Source organism: Podarcis bocagei, assembly GCF_964188305.1.
Source record: "Podarcis bocagei genome assembly, chromosome: 5".
NCBI lineage: Eukaryota > Metazoa > Chordata > Lepidosauria > Squamata > Lacertidae > Podarcis > Podarcis bocagei.
Genome location: NC_138129.1, coordinates 29,872,527 through 29,890,788, shown reverse-complemented (window position 1 = coordinate 29,890,788; position 18,262 = coordinate 29,872,527). Strand labels below are relative to the sequence as shown.

General features: G+C 43.7%; 1 protein-coding gene and 1 long non-coding RNA gene across 2 annotated transcripts in view; one reads left to right on the top strand and one right to left on the bottom strand.

Moving 5' to 3' along the window:
* Positions 1 to 11,446: 11,446 nt before the first annotated feature.
* The window catches only part of TP53INP2 (tumor protein p53 inducible nuclear protein 2), a 57,516-nt gene continuing 50,700 nt past the window's right edge, over positions 11,447 to 18,262 (top strand). Inside the window, exon 1 of the mRNA XM_081196720.1 lies at positions 11,447 to 11,470. The gene's annotated coding sequence lies outside the window, so the exon portion shown is untranslated. The remainder of the gene's footprint in view (positions 11,471 to 18,262) is intronic.
* On the bottom strand, positions 11,689 to 14,386 carry LOC308588369. The gene is made up of 2 exons (XR_014008659.1): positions 13,541 to 14,386; positions 11,689 to 12,551 (listed from the first exon to the last, which is right to left on the bottom strand). It is a non-coding gene; the product is annotated as an uncharacterized lncRNA (long non-coding RNA).

Sequence of the window (18,262 nt, the reverse complement as noted above, 5' to 3'; positions counted from 1 at the left end):
CCTTTCCCTTCCTTCCCCACAACAAACACTCTGTGAGGTGAGTGGGGCTGAGAGACTTCAGAGAAGTGTGACTGGCCCAAGGTCACCCAGCAGCTGCATGTGGAGGAGCAGAGACGCAAACCCGGTTCCCCAGATTGCAAGACTACCGCTCTTAACCACTACACCACACTGGCTCTTCTACACCACCACTCCCACCACACTGGGAGTCCTCTGGGCAGCCACTACTGCCGCCCCTGGTCTCAGAGCTGCCCCCCCTGCCCCAAAAGGGAGGTGCCTCTTCACACTGCCCCACAGGGGCCTGGGAAGCACTCCCTGGCGAGCCCCAGAGGCACCATTCACCTGGGGAGCTTGTACGTAGCCAGGGCTGCTGCAACAAACAGCCACACAAGCCCTTTGGGAGGCAGAGATGTGTGAGGGCATCAAAGGAGGAAGGGAAGGGAAGATGGACAGAGGCCAGTGTTGTCCACAGCACCCCTCACCATCGTTCAAGGCATCCCAGGGTGCCAGAGCACAATGGCTGAAAGCCACGGCTTTACCATATGGTCCCAGGACAGAAATGCATCACACAAAAATAATGAACGTCAACCACTACAATATTTCGCAATAATAAAGTACAACAGCATATTAAAGCAGGCAATAACACTTATCTGAGAGGGTCTTGTTAGCACTGACAATAGGGTTTGGGTAGTTATTGGATAAGATGCCCTCTTTGGACCTCCTTCTTCATGCTGCTATCTCCACTCCTAGTCATTTGCATCCTTCCTCTGGGCCCAGTCTGCTCCACCATCCAAATGGAAAGGCAGAGGTGTAAATGGACACTGCTGTGCTCTCAGTCACTACCTCTTTCTTTCAAAAGTGATCAGGCAGCAAATGAGAAGCAGAGTGGGGAATTTCTAGGATCTGGCAGCAGGACCTCTCCTGGGAACTCCAACACCTGATGCCAGCCGTGTGTGTGTGTGTGTGTGTGTGTGTGTGTGTGTGTGTTAGAAACTGAAGTCTGAAGCAGTGTGTTATCTGTCAAAATTATTCCAAAATTCCTCCATGCTCATGTGTTGTTTCTGCACACTCAGTCACAGACAGAGCTATGATTCCACATAAACATGATGCCTAGTGTGAGGTGCAAAAATTACTCCTAGGGAATCTGAGGTGTTTGTGGATCTTCTCTTCTCTTCTCTTCTCTTCTCTTCTCTTCTCTTCTCTTCTCTCCTCTCCTCTCCTCTCCTCTCCTCTCTCCTCTCTTTTCTTTTATTTCTTTTATTTCTTTTGGCATGTTTCCAGTCCTTATGGTTGCAAAGTTGTTTTCATGAACATGGTGTAATCTGCCTTGCCAGAATTTCTCACTGCTGAATATTCTTAGTGGTCAGTGACTGGATATGGTTTCTTTTCCCATTCCCATGACTAGCAGGAACATAATAAATTATGCACAAATTGGTGTGTGTGTTTAGTGAAAATCTGTCTTTCATATTCTTTTGAGTCCTTTGGCACAATGACAAAGTGGGACCTGAAACAGATGTTACAGGGTGTATTGCTCCTGTTCTCTGCCCTAGCGAGTCAGCCATGACCCCTTGCTGAATACTCCATTCCCTTGCCCCTCCTACTCAGTTTTCCATTAACCCCTCCATTTACCTACAGTGGTCAGGCAGCATTCTGTGGCCCTTGGTTGCTCTCAGCCCTCAATGTTCTTTTTTGGGAAGTCTGTCCACTTAGCTCCCCCTACAGAACAATGGTACTTCCGCAAACCTTGGGGTTCCCGCCAACTGGCTGACGCCGCCTTCTTTTTTATGTGTGGTTGATTCTATTTTGGCTGCTTAAGAATCAACAGTCACCTATAAGCTTCAAAATAGAGGAAATGATTGACAAAAGAATCCTGCTTGCATGTTCTTAGCTCAGCTATTTCTGGTTCCCTTCTACGTCATTAAGCATACCAGGGAATAACGCCAGATCTTTTATTTTTCTTACGCTGGGCACATTTAGAGCTAGTAATGAGAAGTATATTATTGACACTGAGCTCATTCACACAACACACATTTCACATCAAAAGATTGTTTCCTTGGTGATGCCATTCTAAACAGGATAACCACAAGCAGAAGAATTGTAAATTCATAAGAACTGCATACCAAAATTCTTGGAAGAATTATCTGGCTTCCAAAAAATTCCTATCCCCATTTCTTTTTTTAAGCAAATAGTCCTTGAACTGGCACGATTTCAACAAGTGACTTTCTATAGAAATACCATTGTAAGGATCATGGACTGCCTCATTGGCAGATACTGTGGGCCACGCATGTCCAAAGTCCGTTTAATCCGGTCCCTGTGGCAGTTTATTTTCTGGGGTAAAATCCTACAAAAACCTCCATAACTTAAATCCTCAAAAAGGTCAACAACTTTGGTTGGCCCTTTGGCTGGCCCTCACAGCCCTTCACTTCATCAAATCTGGCCCTCTTTGGAAAAAGTTTGGACACCACTGCTGTAGGCAGTCACTGTGGTGCAATTTAAACTGAAAACTTGCTTGCTTTGTCAGGCTTCCCCTGACACTTAATTCCCATACTATGCCACTCAGTATTTATGCTTTCATGTTTTGCTTAACATTTTATTGGATTTTCATTGCATTTTGATGTTGTGTATTTGCTTGTGATTTTATGTTTCTAATTTCTGTGAACTGCTGAGAGATGTTGCTATATTAAGTAGTATATAAAGGATACAGATAAACAAAGAAATAGTTGCCTTATACCAAGCCAGTCCATTGGTCCATAGTTCAGTACTGTCTACACCAGACCCCCACCTTGGGTCCCCAAATATTGTTGGACTCCAACTCCCATCAGCCCCAACCAGCATGGCCACCGGGTCAGGGACGATGGGACATGTGGTCCATCAACACTATGGAACCCAAGTCTGGGGGAAACTGCTCCACACAGACTTGCCAGCAACTCTCCTAGGTTTCAGAGAGGGCTCTTTCCCATCAGTACTAGGAGATGCCAGGGACTGAGACTGTTCTTGGGTATGGTGCTGTGCACCCACCCTTAAGAGAAAAGCAAAAGTCTGTGAGGTTGTATTGTTTTGTCCTGTTTTAACAGAATCTAGCTGCCTCCAACTCCCTCATTCTGTCAGCACAAGGATTTCCACTTGCGCAATAGAACTCTACTCTGTCTTCTCACATGTGTGCACCAAACCCTCCCCAAATCTAATCACGAGGGTTGGGAGGAAACCCAGAACCCATTTAAGGGCCACCCAGGGAGAGGAGGGGCAGTAGAGGTTCCATTGCACAAGTGGAAATTCCTTGTGCAAATGGAAAGAGCGAGTTAGTACGACAATGGATTCCACCTGTTGCTTTTATACTGTACACTGCTTGGATATATTTTTTTATGAAGCTGTTTAGCAGTGCCTTTAAATAAATAAATAAAATGAGTAAAGTGTTTTCATGTTTTCCATCCTGTTCCCTACTTTTAAATAACTATTTCCTGGAAAGAGCAGAAGTCAAGTGTTGAATCCTTTGATGTGAAGTCATTAGTCCGGCTGGCCGGCACGTCCAAATGGATTGGGCGCTCCTGCTGGGAATGGATAAATATCCACTTCATGCAGATTTTAAGCACTTTTATTTTTTCACTATGTGCTGCCATCTCTGCTGCTCTCTTCCGGTGTTAGTATTCCAATCAAACTGCTTTACGAATATATAGTCATGTTTACCATAACTAATTAGGTGTTTGGCAGCCCATTCAAGAAGGAAACACTATCTGCAGCAGGGATAAAGGAGAAATTCAGTTTGGTTTGCATTTTAAAGCGAACCTACCTAATTTGCAAACTGAAACATCACAGCTATTCTCTGAATTTTGCACTTCTCCACATTTTGCAATGCAGTTCTTCAACCAAAACAAGGCGAATGTGTGCTGGAAAATGCACACATTGGTGAGAATTATATAACAAAGCAATTATATTAGGCAAATCAGTTTGCAAAAATGTATATATTTGGAGAAACTGCATACAAAAATATGCTGGTGAATTTCCATGAGGAGTCCCCCCCCCCCAAAAAAAGAGCAAACTGATGAGGAAGTGTGGGTAACTGAATTTAAGACTGGAAAAAAATAGAAACGGAGAGAAATTAAACCTGACAGATTCATCCATCCCTAAATTGAGGTAAAAAAATAATTAATCCATGTGGATTTGTTTGTCTTTCCAGTGAACATTTTCCACATGTTTTCCTCCATGGAGAATTCTGTTTCCCCAGGAATGATTTAGATAGCAGATGTTCCTACATGGGAATTCAGATGCTTTTTGGATTTAACATCAGTAATGGGAAATATTTAATGTAATAAATTTACATGACATACTTTAGCTAATGAACGGAGCTTCACTGCCATGACAAGGCACTCCCGAAGCAAATCTACATGTTACTTGGCACGCTTAAGCAAATCTGCTTGTTATGATACCTCCACAGGGTTACATCCTAAAGTTGGTCCTTGAAGATAAATTACTATACGATGCCTGGAAACAAGGAGATAATACTGTTCAGCAGTGGCGTAGCGTGGGTTGCCAGCACCCGGGGCAAGGCAAGTAATTTGCGCCCCCTCCCCATTTGCGCCCCCTCCCCAGATAGTCCCTCGCTCTCTCTCCGCACCGCACGCCTGGCACCCCCCCCCACAGTGGGCGGCGACCTGGCGGCTCGGATCGGATTCGCACAGCCAGCACTGCAGTGAGAGAGAGTGAGTGAGCCAGAAGGGGCAGAGAGCTGCGAGTGCGAGCGCCCCCCCAGATGTTGCGCCTGGTGTGGCCGGCCCCCCCCTGCACCCCCCATGCTACGCCACTGCTGTTCAGGAAGTAGCCACAAACAACTTTTCCTCTCAAAACGTCACCCAAATTTCCCTTTAATCCCAAAGTATTTAGAAAGCTTGTACCATAAATCCAAAACATGGATTCTAAACTGCAATAGCCTATGCTGAGTATTTAACAGGGACACAGTGTGTGACTGTGTGCAAATCATGTTTATGCACTGGTGGTTATCAAATTCTGTGTGCTGATAATTTCATTCCCATGCCTGGCCTTTTTCTATTTTGGGGAGCAGAGTTTGCCAGATCAGTTGGAGCAGACTCTCAAGCTTCCCAGCTAGCAAAGCACACAACCCTGCTTCCTCCTCTCTTCTTATCTCTCCCTTTTTTTCAATCCTGGGGGTAACTGAAAGCTATGAGATGCAAAACATGCTTGCCATACCTTTCTCACACACTGCTACAAATGGGAAGGAGGCCGTTTTTCAATGGCTGTTTTGCAGTGGGGAAAGGCCTGCAGCAAAGTGGAAACGCCAGGTTCAAACAATAGCATCTCATCCTTTAAAAAGGAGCAGGTAGCAGGTGAGGTGAAAGGCCCCCATCTGTCAGCCTGAGACCCTTCAGCAGAAGTCTGACCCACTTAATGAAGCATCATTGGACAACTCTGAGATGTACGCAATGAAACACCACTGTTCACGAAAACTGTCCTTGGTATAAATTGAAGTCTTTGGTGCTCTAAGTCGTTTAGTTAGAAGTTCTCCATCCATGCCACTCTCCCTGTTTGTCTATTCTAGTCCTCCATTTTCCCATTATCTTCCAGTATTTGGCAATGGTTATTCTGGCTACCCCAGGAGAAGATGAGGAGATCCTTGTGCCGAACATCATACCAGCTTCCATACTTCACCACCACTGCTGTCATTACCTTTTGAACACAGAGATAGCTCAGTTGGTAGAGGACAAGACTCTTAATCTCAGAGTCATGGGTTCAAGTCTCATGCTGGGTGAAAGATTCCTGCACTGTAGAAGGTTGGAATAGATGATCCTCATGGTCCCTTCCAACTCTACCATTTTGTGATTCTGTGAAGTTTCATGAAGTTTGGTTATCAAGCACTGAGATGGTGGCACCCTCCTTGCCAATGTCTTAGGGCTTACTAGTTTTTGCACATCCTCACTCCACTCTGAGCAGCCTGCTCTGCTATAAGTATGGGACTGACTATGTGAGGAAGAGGAAATATTTTGACTTCATACAGTTATGGCCTCTTTTCTGTAACCTCTGGGATTCAGGGGCCTAAATTACATTGCAGTTCTGCTTTGAAATCACAAAGGAAAGCACTGTGGGAGTGTAGAGTTTCTGTCAGCAGTACCAATAACTCTTTGAAATCCCTTTCACCTTGACTTTTCTTTTTCTCTTTTTTTTCCAGGACCCAGAATAACTCAGACAGATGCTAAATTTATCCACCTCCTCCTCTTTTCTCCAGGATCGTTAGATTAATTTTCCAACCCAGGGCCTATCTACATACCAATTTGTGTATTGGATCAGTGAGACAAACAGCTGAGATAAATGATACACAGCAAGCAAGTGCTGGCTTGTGGGGGATACTCAATCCCTGTGTATGTCGGTGTCCCAGTTGGGAATGCATTCATGAGGCAGCAGGTGAAGTTCCTATCTGTGGAGGACAGCCTTGCAAAGCAGCAGCCCTTCAGTTAGCAGAAAGCAATCCTTTAAAACTCAGCGAGGCACAAAACAGACCCCAAAAAGAGGCACTTTGCTGCCACAACTTTGTAGGATGCTGACAGTAAATTGTGGCGACCAATTGAGAGCAGGGGATCAAATAGACTCCTCTTCCACTTGTGAAATGTCCACATTTTTGTGAAACGTAGTTGAGTATTTAGTACTTCTGTCATATGTTTATTAGCAGAGCTGCATCCCAGACATCCATGAGAGATTCACCACGCGGTTGAGTTGATGGGCAAATTTATTTATGTATACATAAACTTCAACGACAACGGCACCAATAATAATAATAATAATAATAATAATACTGAAAACAGCACAAAACAACAAAAGTAGAGAGTTCAAAATGCAAATTAAAAGACTGTAAAATCCCACACACCTGGCTCAAAATTAGGTTTTGCAAACTCAGCTATTACCTTATGAAACAAAACAAAAAAATAGATTTGTTCATTCTGGGTTGAATTGGGACTCTTCATGCTCCCACTGACATTGGGAGCATAACAGGATCCAAACACCTTCCGAAGCCTCTCATGAGCCCCAGAGAGTTCCTATAGCCTGTCCTGCTCTCTTTTTCCTGGTCTGGTGGTGATAGAAGCACAGACTCCACAGAGACCTCCTGGTCTCCCTCATTTATTTTTATGCTTAGGTTGGGGTGTAAATAAATAAATAGTCTGACATTTATCCAAAGAACTGGAGTGCCCTTCAAAAACTACATTTCCCAATGTTGCTAGCACCTGGGACACAACTGTGTGGCTGTGATCAAGGAACCAGGTATGAAGGCCTCTCTTGGGGCTCCAGTGGCTCCTGTTATGAGGCCAATTAAGGTGAGAGTCAGGGCTCTTCTCCAACTTGTATTTGAATGAGAGCCAGAGAGGAACTTGCGGGTGCATCATAACTGTGTACACATTGGAAGGCAAGCTTTACAAGGCAGGCATGCGGCATCTCTAATGGGAGCAGATATTTATTTATTCTCTAGTCACCATCTCTGCCCAGTAAACAATCACATCTTCATAGATGGTTTGTAGCCATTTATTAATAGATTTAACTGCAGCAGTTTGGATGTGTTTCAGACATGATTTTCAACATACAAAGACACACATCTTGAATATGAATTCTTTGGACAGCTGGATCAGATGGGTAGCTCAGTGGTAGAGCACACGCATTGTATCTCCGTTTAAAAGGATAAGGTTTCAGGTGATGCGAGAGGCATCTGTCCAAAACCCTGGTGAACTAGTAGACGTTACTAAGCTAGATGGAGAAATAGTCTGACCTGGTATAAGGCTGCTTTTTCATAGCAGTTTATTCCATCTTCCCCACATTTCCCTAACTGTTCATTTCTGTATTCTATCTGAGCTTTCACATTACATAAACGAGACTTCCTGGAACATTGTGCAAGACTGCATTCTCACAGCCATTTATCCTGCTTTCTCAACAATTTCCTGATAATCTCCACATTGTATTCGAGCTTTCACATGACACAGAAGTCGGTAAAGTAGAATAAACATGTCATGTGAATGCCGTTTTGCACTATATTCTGGTATATTTCTGGAAGTGGCTTTTACAGTTGCACTCTCAGTTTATTTCATTTTCTAGACATTTCCTTAACTGTTAATTTCTGCATTATATATTTGAACTTTCACATGACGGAAAAGCCAGTTCTGGAAATACAGTGGAATATAATGCAAATTTAGTGCTCATTTGCATGTTACTTGCTTCGGGGGGGGGGGGATGCAAATAGCATGCTAAACTTGTGTTTTATTTTACTATATTTCTGCAAGTAGCTTTTAAGTTGTGTGGAATATGATAGAATGTGGAATATAATGTGGAAAGTAACACCTAGGGGAATGTCAGGAAAATGCAATAAACTGACATGTGAATGCAACTCAGGTCAGCATCATATGTTCCTCTTAGAAGAAAGGCTGAGGAATGCTTGGCCAGTGCCCTCTGAGGACAGCTTGACCCACAGCTTGCCCTAATTTAGTCAGCATTTCACTCCATGTTAACTGGTAAACTATTTATAGGCCACATTTTAGAAAACGTATCTGTGACCTTCGCAAGTACAGCCAGCTGGGATGAATAACCGCCTAGGGTGAGTGTTCAGACAGGTAGAAACAGAAATAGGCCTTTTATTGCAAAAGTCCAGATTATGAATTTTAAAGCACAGGCCTACATCAATGCACACACTTCCCACTGGAATCTATTCAGTGCGGGGAGAGGGTCCTTCAGATGAATGTTTGGACATGTGAAAGCTCTCCTTTGGAGTCTTCCAGCTCCCCTTCCCCTCACTGAGATCTGAATTCCCACCATATCATCTTTTTGCCTTTCACTCTATAACTCCTCAAAGCATAGAGCAGTTCAAGACATTTTGCTGCCTGAGGCAAAGGGCAAGATGGCACCCTATCTCCAGGCAGGATAAGACTGCTGACTGAATCTATTATAGCACACTACAGGGGGGAGGACAGGCTGTGCAGCGTTCACAGCTCTGTCTTTCATCAGAGGAAAATGGCCAATGGACTTATGAGAAACTTACAGAGGGCTGCTGCTACCTGAGGGCAGTCACCTCAGTTTGCCTAATGATAGGGCTGGCCCTGAAGCATTTTGTCACACTGAGAGCACCCGGACCCCTAAGAGGCAGACATGGGGTTTTTCTCCCACCTAAGGTTCCCATTGTTTCTGTGGCAGGGCAAAAGTGCTGATTCCTCATCCCTAGGTATCATTTTTGGTCAGATGTTATCAGACTGAAGATCACTGACCACAGGGATAGAAGCAGGAGTCCAGCAGAATTGAGAAACAGCTGAAGATTAATACAGCTAGATGTTATCCTGGAATTCATACACTGAATATTTTGAATAATTGCCATATGCATAATTGGCAGAGAATGGAAAGCGCTTCTTATTTCCTTATATTTCTTTTTTAACCTTACTTTTATATGAACTTTAACTGAGAGGGTTCACTCTTCTGTGTGTTGAAGATATGCAGTAATTGTGATAGAAGGCCTTGTAGCCTCTTTCTCTTCTTTTCCCCGTTCCGTATCTTTCCCCCTTTCCTTTTTTCTTTCCTTTTAAAACTGATTACAGGTGTAACAAGAGTCCAGCTCACATCAGCTGCAGCCAGTGGTCAGGGATGATGGAAACTGTAAGCCAAAAACATCTAGAAGGCCACAGAGAAGAGAAAGAATATGCTATCTACCTTTTAGGTTAGATAATTAGCAAGACAAAACTGAGGGTTTTGCTTTTAAATTATACAGATTTTGGTATTTTTATGAGAGTCTTGGAATGTCTGTGGTATGACTGGAAACACTCCCAAGTTGATTTTAGTCAGATCGTGTTAATCATCCCCACCCCTTCCTGCCACAGACATCTCAGTTCAAATGGAGGGAACCTTTATAATAATTTATTATTATTATTATTTATACCCCGCCCATCTGGCTGAGTTTCCCCAGCCACTCTGGGTGGCTCCCAATCAGTGTTAAAAACAGTATTAAAAACAGTAGGCTGCAATCCTCTACCAACTACCTTGAAGTAAGCCCCATTGCGCTGTTAGTGCCTTCTGTTAGTGCCTTGTACCCTGCGAAAATACATGCACGCAAATCTTTGAAATTTGGTGGGTGCTGACATTTGCATGTGAATGCTGACAATCCCAGGTGCATTTTGTGACTATCCAAAGAGGGAGATGTTGCCCTTTTTTTCAGATGTACAGTGGTACCTTGGGTTAAGAACTTAATTCATTCCGGAGGTCCGTTCTGAACCTGAAACTGTTCTTAAATTGAAGCACCACTTTAGCTAATGGGGCCTCCTGCTGCCGCCGTGCCGCCACTGCACCATTTCTGTTCTCATCCTGAAGCAAAGTTCTTAACCCGAGGTACTATTACTGGGTTAGCGGAGTCTGTAACCTGAAGCGTCTGCAACCTGAGGTACCACTGTACATGAGTGGATGCTGACTATCGTTTTTAGTAGACTGCTGCCGATATTCACTGATGCGTCAATGGAGTTTTTGAGACATTCACAAAACTTACCTGGGATTCTCAGCATTCCCATATCAATGCTGATATTCTTCATATTTCAGATATTCACAGATGGTATGTGTGAGACACATAACACGCAAGGCAAGATCTACACCAAGGCTAGGAATCTTGGGGGATTAGGAGAGGACTTTAGTGTCCCCTAGCTCTCTTCAGCATACACACCAAGACATTTATAGCTATCCTGGTGTCCAATATTACGGCTGTGATTTACAGTCTCTCTCCTCCCTTCTCCCCCCACACCATAGGATTACACAAGCATGTGTGTCTAGCCAGCAGTTGACCCAAGGACATCAACAAACTAAAATAGATGACTCCTTCTTCCTGTTTGGTGCTGCTTGACAGCACCAAGAAAAGAGCTCCAAGTTGAGAATGGCTTTATATAAATTAAAGGACATGCCATTTAAAGTCAGAAGTTTCAGCAGCTACATTGGATCCACAAGATGACAGAGACAAGAGGCGAGTGAGAAAACACCTTTTTATTTGAGCAACAAATGGCCAAAAATAAAGATAAAAGCAAGTTGCAAAAGCAGTGTGACTGATCTTAAATGCAGTAAGTCCCCCTGAAGTCAGTGTATGACTTTTTCCTAAATTTTAACATCAGGCTATTGGTGGGGAATAGGTCAAACTAGAAGCTTGATGTTTGCCCAGCTAAGCTGAGGGCTTTGTGAAACAAAGAGTTGTGAGATTTTATTGTGAGATTTTATTGTAGCTGGTTTACAAAACAGTCTGGCATATGGGCAAAGGCAATTAAATTACACACAGCTCAAAGGCACGCAACGCAGCCAAATATTTCAGCTTGATACAGTGGAAATTTTTTCCAACTAGGAAAATTTCCAGCCAGGAAATATACAGAAGCTCAAATGATTCATTTTAGGGGATTGTGCCATGCCCGGTGCCCCGAGGCTTCTGAAGGTAGAGCGCAGATAATAGAGCAGCAGAAGATTAGAAGAACTGGAGGTAACTAAACAGATGTCAATTCAGGTCAAATTCAACGCTGGCAGCTAGCAGCTAACAGATTCAGCAATGACCCAGCTGAGAACAAGCCCTAACAAATGATTAGATTTACAGTAAATACACTTGCATGTTTACATTGCTTTGCCATTCTTTGGAATGTAAAGTGATTCAGACATTTTCTAAATAAATAGATAAATAAGTATTTGTGCCTTTTGAGGATGTATAAATGTACCATTTATCTCACGTATGGCAATAAATAAATCTGCCACTCAATACAATCTTTAGAAAGGTCATATTTAATATTTTATTTTTTATTAATTTGGGAATATGAAACAGAGAATCTTTTCTATTACAGTAATGAGTAACGGATCATTCAGTGCCAACATGGCTTCCAAAACAAGTTCAATCCCCTCAGGTAGATTTACCCATCATTAATGGAGTACTGCCAGCGTTAATTTCCTGTGGCTCTTCCTACAGAAGGGTAGCAATAGTAGAAATGAAGAATATCTCTTAGCTATGGGTCAGCAAGAAGGAAATTCAACCTTTACATTTTCCATTTCATCCAGCACAGGGAGGAAAGTGTGTGTCATACAGAAACATTGCTCCGATCTGTCTGGATGTAATAGCATACCTTCCAAGATGACCCGGCCCAAATCTGGGACACCATCTTCCAACCCCACATTCCCTTGTGAGTCACATGACCCATACAAGGTTGCAGCCCCCAAAACACTTTTTTGGGAGGGGGGAACAGCGCCCCAAAACGCACATCTGTGGTGTAGTGGTTAAGAGCGATAGACTCGTAATCTGGGGAACCGGGTTCGCCTCTCCGCTCCTCCACATACAGCTGCTGGGTGACCTTGGGCCAGTCACACTTCTCTGAAGTCTCTCAGCCCCACTCACCTCACAGAGTGTTTGTTGTGGGGGAGGAAGGGAAAGGAGAATGTTAGCCGCTTTGAGACTCCTTAAAGGGAGTGAAAGGCGGGATATCAAATCCAAACTCTTCTTCTTCTTCCACTGTGCAAGATCACAGTATGCATGCACATTCAACTGCCTAATGGCGTCCATGTCACCCAGGAGATCTCAGCTGCAGAGATAAGAAAAGAAGAGTCATTTCATTGTCTGAAGAGGTCACTTTCTGGCTCACATGGAGAAGCCGTTTTCAGTGCAGCCCACTGACAGAAGCGCACAGCTGTATTGAGGCAGTACTGGGTGTTGAAATTTTCTGCCCCCTAACAATTTTGCACCCAGCTCAGCCACCCCTATGGGCTCTCCTCATGCCACTGTTGTATGGTAATACCTGTTCTGACCTGAGACACCATCACATCAATCACACCCATCGTCACATTCCCCCCCCCCATTTAAAACTGGGGCACTTCATGCAAAACAAGATCTCTTTGCTATACCGTTGATGACCACCAAAGAATAGACAGCAAAAAACAAACAAACCCTTACTACAGCAGAAGGCTTTAAAATCGATTCATCTGACTGATGGACCGATTTATAGTTTGATTACAGATTAAAACTAAAGCTCTGATTAATCAGACTCAGCCATCTGGGCTCTTCTGAGTGTCACAACGAGGACACTACACAGATAACGAGAGAGAAAAGTCTATCCCACAAGCACGGGAAACAGACAGGAGATGCTTAACAAAAGTATCCCCTCCCATCTGTTTCCACAACCAGAACACCCTTGTTCTCTGTCAGCTCCCTGCATCAAATTACATTCTTGTCTGCTCAAGTTCTCTGCGGAACTTTCTGCTCCATATTGTGGGGAACAGAGGAATGAGCCTGCTAGGGTTAGTGGCTACTGCAATTCCACATCTGCCAGTACTGATAGGAAAGGAATACATTGAAATATTTATTAAAACATTTATCCTTTGCATGTTTCTAAATTGACTCCAAGTAGATTTAGGTAGCAAATCCAAAGCATTAATAGTTATGTATTTATTTCATTTATATCTTAACCTGCCTTCAAGATGTTCACAGAACCATACACGGTCCCTCTCCTGAACCACACTGCCACTTTAATCTCACTGCAAGTCCACTGAGGTATGTTAGGATGAACAAGAGTACTTGGTCAAAGGTCACCCAGTGAGCTTCATGGCTGCATTCGAACTCTGGTTTTCCCAGTCCTAGTCTAGTAGAACTAGTCTCTGAACATGCTGGTTGTCTCACAGATAATGTGGCACAAACGTCTCTTAATGGGCTAAAAGCCATCGATCATCTTCTACCAGCTTGGAGAAGGAGACTGTTTGTCTTCAAAGGCTGATCACACCCATCAGCTCACCCCACCTTCTTAATGGCTTAATGGACTATGTTACCTAACACTGAGACTGGGATTTGTTTTAATAAACAGTCAGATCACTAGTAGAGCAAAACATTCAAGGCAGTGTACTGATGCAACAAATTCCACTCTGCAATTGCAAAATGGAAAACCTCGGTGAGATAGTTGAAGAAGAGCTGGGGGAAATGCAAGACAGAGAGCAACCAGCAGTGGACAACATGATGGGGCTCTGGGGCTCACCTGACCGCAAACCAACTGAGTCACTGCAGCACACCTGGATAGAAAAGGTGAGGGTGCGGCAACAACAGAGAGGTTGGCACAGTGCAAATGCATCAGCAGGAATAATAGAATTGCAGAATCCTTCATTGCAGGAATCTTAACTAAAGCAGCAATGACAGGTGTCCATCCAACCTCTGTTTAAAAACCTGCAAGGAAGGAAAGTCCACCACCTTCTGAGGGAGTCCATTCCACGTGCCCCTCCATCTTTCCATCCCGATATGCTGCAATGGCAGAGGCAGCCAGAGGTCAGGTAAGCAGTGCGGCCCCACCACGCTGTCTGCTGCTGGGAGCAAGGCACTGAGTATATGCACAGCTGTGTCAAACGTCTCCTCACTCCTATTTTGTACTCCAGCATTGTGACCACAGGATATGACCCAAACACATTGTGCTAAGCTCACAGTCCAAATAGACTAGGGAAGGATGACCAGGTAAGCACAGGATGCCAACTGTGCTGTGCAAATGCTGTAGCAGCAGCGGTGGACATGCTTTGCAGTGGTCCTTTGTGAAGGGGGCCTCCCCATTTAGTTTGATTATACACCAAGTATCCAATGACATGCATTCTGACTGGAGGTGAAACATGATTAAGAGAAGAAGAAATTTAATTAAAGATGAAGTACCTATCTTCAGAATGGATATACATTACAGATGCATATTTATTTGCGGTATTAACTGACATGACAAAGTTTTATTAGAATAATTTATTATTATTATTAAAGATAAATAACTTCAAACCTTCTCTAACAAAATTCACAGCTTTTCAGATTGAGTGTCCTTGTACCTTCCTCCTTCCCTTTGAGATGAGCAAAGTCATCAATGATTCTTGGAATACCCACCGGATGGTCTTGTTTATCAAAAGAACAGATAGTCCTCAAAGTCTGTCTTGAATTTTAGTATTCATAAGTAGGAGATTAGAAGGACCTTTGCATGACCACTCTGCTCTTGAAGATAAACAACTATGGGAGTCAGAAAGAGAGCAGAATAAACAGTCAGCAGAACAGGAAAACCTCCTACTCTGGGCTTCCTTGATAGTGGCAGACTTGGGACATTTCTGTGAGAGAGACTTTTAAAACAAAGCTAAAATGGCCGTACGTTGTAATTTAATATGATTTCTGGGCCGGTGGTTCCCCTACAACCTGTGAGTCTTCATTTACCACACATCTTACATGGCCATCACTGTGCAGCCACCATTAGAAGCAATATGAAAAGGGGAAAACCTTGTAGGCAATTACAGTGCTTGGAGACAGTCAGGTTGTGCATTGATGGCAGTGACCAGAGGAGGAATGGCCACTGGGAGGAGTGCAGAGGGAAGAAATGCCATGGTGCAAGGGCAGCAGCACAACCAGGTGCCTTCATCTGCCCCAACTGCAACAAAACATGTCTTTCCTGCATTGGTCTCTACAGCCACAGCAGGCGCTGTAACCTTTGAGCAGTTTGACTTCACCCCCAAAGGCACACTCCTCCATGATCTCCCAAGACAGATGGATGCCAGCCAACTTGTTCAGAACCTTGAGGACTGGGTTCTTATTTTATATGTAACAAGTGAAACATAGCTTAGCATTAGAGCACATGCTTTGCATGCAGAATGTCCCTGGTTCAGTCCTGGCTTCTTCTGGCTGGGCTGGGAAAGACGTCTGCTTGAAACCCTGAAGAGCAGCTGCCAGTCAGTGTACGCTAGGGCTGCCAAACGTCTGGGTTTTCCTAGAGATATCTGGGATTCGACCATTGAAAATGGCATCCGGGGGGAATTTTCACAAATTGGCAAAATGTCCAGGAAAACCAACCCATTTTGGAATTGAAGTTCAAAAGCAACTTTTTGAAGCTCAACAGCTTTTGTGTCCATATTTTCACTTTTTGAAATATGACAACCCTAGACAGTACAAAGCTAGATGGACCAATAGTCTTCCTTGGAATGAGTCAGTTTCTTAATGAGAACCTCTTCCCTTTGTTTTGTTTTTTTAAAAAAAATCTTAACGATCATGAATTCCACATTCATCAACATGAATAACCCCAAAGCTGCTATCTCCCATTTTTGTCATTGCTCTCTTCTCCGGAAGGTAATTAGGTGAGTCACTAACACGGTACTAGGGCACTGAAAGTCATTTTATCCTAGCCAGCCCTCTCATTCACTGTAACCCAGACAGGACTCTCCCCCACACCCAGAAAATAGTTCTGCATGTCAGCATTTGCTGTTTTTGCAAATATGCTATTAATAGAGTGGTCCGGCCTCTTGCTATGGATGAGAACAAAATGATTGACAGGTACCTCATACCATCACAGGCTGTAACCCAAAGCCCTTTAGATACATAGCGATCGCTGTTGCTTATTATGGCAGATGAAATTCCATGCATATGGAATTCGTTGCTTATAGCCCTGTTTGTGTGCATAGGGCTGCCTTTATAATTTGTTGGAAGCCGCCCAGAGTGGCTGGAGCTACCCAGTCAGATGGGCGGGGTATAAATAATAACTTATTATTAATTATTGTTGTTATTGCTGTTGGGCTGCACTCTCCGGCTCCACGCATAATAGGCAAAAGGAGTCAGGCAAAAGCACCATTAGAATGTGGGGCAATATGTGCAATTGTGAGTGGTGAGGGGCAATAGGCTATACACTGACGTCAAAATGAACACACAGGTCTCAGATGCAAAAATGTTTCTGAATACTAGTTGGTGGAAACCACAGAAGGGTGATTTTTGCTCAGGTTCTGCATGTTTCCCACAGGCATCTGGGATGCCACTGGACTGCACTAGGTGGGCCATGGGCCTGATCCTGCAAGCACATCTTGTGCTCTTATGTCTCTGCTTAAAAGATGAATTCTGAACAAATCCACCAGTGTATACTCTTAAGAGAGAAAGTTAGCAACACGCCACTGTCCTAGCTGTTCCAATCAGCAGAGCAGGCTTACCCATGGGATTTGTACTAGATGCGAATAAAAGAGTCCCAAGTCCCCGGTGCTCGGATGTGACAACATTAGCAACAAGCATGATCTTTGTGCTGGGTTTGATTTTCAAGAGCAGCAGCAGCAGGACCCAGGGTGATTAGCAGCAGTGCAGAGACTAATAATAATAGTGAGCTTATGTGTCTTTTGGAATGTTAAAAGCATTTATTTAAGCGGAACATTCAAGGAGTGAGCTCTCTTCCAAATGGGTCTCATATGGCCCCATCATGAAGGACACTTCCAGACTGTCACTATTTTTGTGTGGGATTCAATCACATACCAGCAAATCCAGGCCTTGCCATTATTGTGGATAGGGAGGTCTTGCACAACAAACCCGCTTCCCCAAAAGATCAGACCTTTTTTGAGAAAAGGAATTTCATCACTTGCTGTGATGAAACTGCACCTAACCTCTCAAACAAACAAACAAACAAACAAACAAATCAATCAATCAATCAATCAATGCTTTTATTTGTATGCTACCTTTACAAAGTTAAAACCATGCTGAAGGAGGCTTAAAGGTAAAGGGACCCCTGACCAGTCCAGTCATGGACGACTCTGGGGTTGCGGCACTCATCTCGCTTTATTGGCCGAGGGAGCTGGCGCACAGCTTCCGGGTCATGTGGCCACCATGACTAAGCCACTTTCTGGCGAACCACAGCAGTGCACAGAAACGCCGTTTACCTTCCCACCGGAGCGGTACCTATTTATCTACTTGCACTGCATGCTTTTGAACTGTTAGGTTGTAAGGAGGCTTACAACATATTTAAAAAATTGCACACTTCCAAGCATAGCAGGAGGAGTCGTGAAGAGTAAAGAAAACATCAAAAAGTACACAACCAAACCAAACAATTTCCACCTAAAACGTAAGATCCAAAATAAAAATAGAAAAAATTAACATCTACAACAGCAACAACCCCTCTCCCCTAAACAATACCCCAGCCCAAGATTCAGTTCAGCGGCATCAGCATTTATATCTAGAGTCAGTCACGTCCGCAGCCTCCCAGGCCAGTTGGGAAAGGCTTGCAAGGCAGGGAGCAAGTCTTTCAGGACTCACAGCCAATATGGTAAAGTTGAATGCTTAAGAAACAGGTGGTCTGGAAGGTATTCAAATAAGCATTAAACATCTACTTGTTCTTCCAAAGCACTTTTTATTGAAAGTATATGATCCTGTTGCTCCTTGATCTGCTTGTTGCTGTTATTGTTTTATTGCTATTTTATTGTGGCTTATCCCTACAGCTGCCTCCTTTTGGCCAAAGGGCCACATTCATCTTGGACCCACTCTTTAGGGTGGTGCAGG